At 49.6% G+C, this 3,839-nt stretch overlaps 1 pseudogene; it reads right to left on the bottom strand.

The window, feature by feature from the left end:
- Positions 1 to 406: 406 nt before the first annotated feature.
- On the bottom strand, positions 407 to 3,445 carry LOC138094702 (ribonucleases P/MRP protein subunit POP1 pseudogene; annotated as a pseudogene).
- Positions 3,446 to 3,839: the final 394 nt, after the last annotated feature.

Below are 3,839 nucleotides of genomic sequence, written 5' to 3'. Positions count from 1 at the left end.
TTTTGTGGATTATGGCTCTATCCTTGATTATCATTCCTAGACAGGACATAAAAAGTCCATACTTAAGATATAATTCTAAGGCTCAACAAGGTCTTATATTTTCAGATGTGTTAACATGAAAGTTTATTAATGGGTTTATTAAAACATATATTTATATAATTAATTTTGAAAACATTTTATAATAAAGAATTATATATGTTGGTATAGTAACTTATTTGCCATAATATCAATTACTTTATTATATTTTTTTTTGCATAAATACGTAAGTTTCTTTATCCTCGTTTCCAAAGAATTTCGCATGATGTCTTGAAACAGAAGGTGGGGCAGGGGGAGGGGAACAACTCTCTGGTTGGTTGTGAGACTTGGCAAACACAGTTCTTCTCTGTGCCATGATGCGAACCCACGTTCACATCTCAATCATGATTCTTACAAACTGATACTGCAGGGAGGCAGGCGGCCTCAGCAACACAAGGCTCCTGTCCAGCCCTGGCTGCCTGGACAGCATGTCCAGCAAGCCCATCAGGCTAACAAACCCCAGGGCTTCCCCACAGCCAATGGCCATGGAAAAAATCTCCTCGTGTGACAAAGCCAAGGAGAACTCTGGAGCAGTGAGAAGTCACAATGAGGAGGGGGCCTGACCACAAGCCCAGGGTCAGGGGCTGGGGCCCGGCTGCAGGGCCGCCCTCTGCCAGGCCCTCGGACACGGCACGCCCTCGGTTCAGTCTCTTCTGTAGCTTCTTCTTCTCCTTCTGTTCCCGGATCTGGCTCTTGAATGGGTCGCTGTGTTTGGGCTCCTGGGGCCCATGGTACAGCCGATCACGGCTGAGCTGCAGGAGATCCTCCTTGGCCAAGACACAGATCAGGGTGTGTGGGCCAGGGCTGCCCTTCCCCAGCAGGGCCAGCCTGACCGACACCAGGGCCCTGGGGAAGCCATCCAGCACGGCCAGGCAGGCCTCTCTGGTTAGTCCTTGCTGCCCTCTGCCAGCTCGCTGGGTCGCCTGACGGCCCCCAGGCCTGGGCCCGCACCAGGCTGACAGCTGCCTCAGTAATCTACTCCTGAGAACGCAAAGGGGGCTGCTGGCGGCACTCTGGCTGGCCGCCTCCTCAGTCCCCACCCCGGCTGGACAATCTGTGTCCGTGACTCCCTCAGGCTCACTGGAGTCACGCAGGGGTGCGCCCTGGTCGTCAGACAGCTGAGCAGTCCTCCCAGGCTCGGGAACACGAGGCACCGCATCTCTGCTCGAGCCACTCTCCCCACCACTTGGAGAGGAAGCTGCAGATGATTCCTCTGGAGCCTGGACTCTTGACTCCCAGTCTCGAGTTAACTGTTCCCAGGGACAGTAAAAAGGTGCCAGGGTGCCAAGCTTAACGTAGTTGGGCTGTTTTGCAGGAGGACGTCTCTTGTACTTCTCAAGAAGATGTTTCGCTTGCTCTTCAGCAAAGAGAACCCCAGCAGGGCAGTCTGGGAAATCGTCTGGGACATTAAGCGACCTTTTACACTGAGAATGCACTAAGGTTTCTTTCCACCCTCCGACTCTTGCACCTCAATAGATGAATGAAATCCAGAACGCCACGCCCCAGCCCTTTGGGAGCAGGACATCCCAGCCTCTTCCCAGGCCTCTTTGTTCATCACCTGTCACTTTTCCTGGTTGCTGAATCAAAAGTATAGGAATCTTGGATTCATGGGGACCTAAGAAAAAAGCTGCGACCCGGGCACCAGCAATTCACTCCCCTTCCGATTTAACTCCTGATCCGAGATTTTATTCTCTGCGACACTCTTACAGATATCTTGGTTCCAGAGAAAGCTATGTGAACACTCCACAGGCACACCCTCCAGAAGCAGCTGTCTAACTTTCTCATTATCTTGCCATTTTTCTGGATTGGGCAAAACTTTGGAACTCTTTTGAGGCAGATTTATGCATGGGTCACCAACCGTCAGTCCCAGAATAGTACCTGTTGGAATTTCTGCTGGTGATGTTATTCCTCCCAATAATTCAAAACTGGCTTCTTGTCTGCGATGAAGGGAAACACTATTAGGATTCTTGCAGGTTTCAATCCACCAACGGTGAGGTGTCTTCTCTGTGTCCTCTCCCTCAATGTGGACGGAAGCAGCTTTGAGCGCCTCAGTTAAGATGGAGTGAGAGAGAGGACCGGTCAGCCGGAATCTGTTCATCTCCACAGTCAAATCACAGATCACGATGCCTGTTGGAGAGAGCCAAGAATATGGTTGAAGTGGATCTCTAGTTCCATCACCAATGACTCTTTTAACTGGTTGAGCGTTTTCCCCATTTTGTTTTTCCGTTTTCTTTTCTTGCCGACTTTTTCTTCAGGCAGGTCAACCTGGCTTTTCTCTTGAGACGGTGTCAGAAGGGGATCTGGGATGCGGACAGTTGCCCTGGTAGGCTCCATACACTGGCACACTGCTTTTATCTCCTCTAAGATATCCTGTTTAAGAGCTGGATGAAGTCAGATCCACAACTGCCTGCTCTCAGAACTGTCACCAGGGGTCCCCTGGGCCTTCCACATAAATGTCACAGGGCCCAGCATTTCTAGGGGATACTTATTTGCCCGGTAAAGCATGACACTCCCTTGGCACTTTCCAGACAAACAGTGGACTGCGGCGAAAGTCAATCCTGTGTCTATGGTACACATTGAAGAAATTGCTTTGAGTATTTCTTCCTCTTCGCCCTCCAACTCCAAACAACAGTAGTAGGATAAATCCTGAAGGAGGCAGCAGCTCGTCATGGCCCAGAAGCAGGCTCTGTGGCTCTTGACTGTCGGCCTCTCCCCCAGGCAGTAGCCCCACCTCTTGACCATGTGAAACCGCTTCGCGTGCCAGATGTGAGTTTCCAGCCATTTGTTCTTCTTTTGTCTCCGCTTAAATCCCAGTATGCGGTTTATGTGACATCGCTGAGCTTTATGGCACTTATTTTTTGAGTGTTCTTTTTTCTGATGAACTGCTTTCTCTGCCTCTTTCTGGGCAATCTCCCGTAACCACCTAGGAAGCCAACATTGTGGCTCATGCTCTTTGTCTCATGTGCGGAGGCAGAGTCTGGAAAACCAGCGAATTAGATTTCTGGGTCACTGCTTTCAACATGGCACTGATTTCAGCAGCTCGGGCTTGAGCAAAAGTAGAAGCGGTTATATACTTGGGAATCTCCTGAGAAGTGCCCTCGGGACCCGCTTTCCATCCTCCGTTTTTTCTAAAGGTTACCCTGGAGGAAGGTTCCTCCTTTGCATCAGATTCGGCCAGCGGACGGTGCGTCATTCTGGTCTGCCAATGTCGGGAAGTTCCAGGATGAGACCCTTTTTGAGACTGGAAAGGTTTTCTACCCCCATTATGGTGCTTTACACCACTGTCAGCCACAAAGCCAGAGGATAAAGTCACATTGGTAGGCTGGTTTCTCATTTTCTTTGCATGTTTTCTTTCTTTTGCATTAGACATTTCTGCCAGAAGAAACTAGGACTCCCCGCCCCGAGTCCAGATGACAAGGTTCTGCCACAGTCACTGACGTGCAGGGCACGGAGAGCCTATCAATTACTTTAGTATCTTTTAAAAGCTTGTATTGACCATTTTGGATTTCCTTTATGGCTCAGCAGCAAAGAATCTGCCTGCCAAATCAGGAGATGCGGGTTTGATCCTTGAGTAGGGAAGATACCCTAGGGACAGAAATGGAAACCGACTCCACTATTCTTGCCTGGGAAATCCCATGGACAGAGGAACCTGGCAAGCTACAGCCCATGGGACTCACAAAAGAGTCAGACATGACTTAGCAACCAAACAGCAATTGATTATATTAACAACTCCTGTCATATACTTGGGTCAACCCATAGTTATT

This window comes from Capricornis sumatraensis, chromosome 18, assembly GCF_032405125.1.
Source record: "Capricornis sumatraensis isolate serow.1 chromosome 18, serow.2, whole genome shotgun sequence".
NCBI classification, from domain to species: Eukaryota; Metazoa; Chordata; class Mammalia; order Artiodactyla; family Bovidae; genus Capricornis; species Capricornis sumatraensis.
Note: the sequence above shows the minus strand (reverse complement) of the source record. Positions and strands in the feature narration are given on the sequence as shown.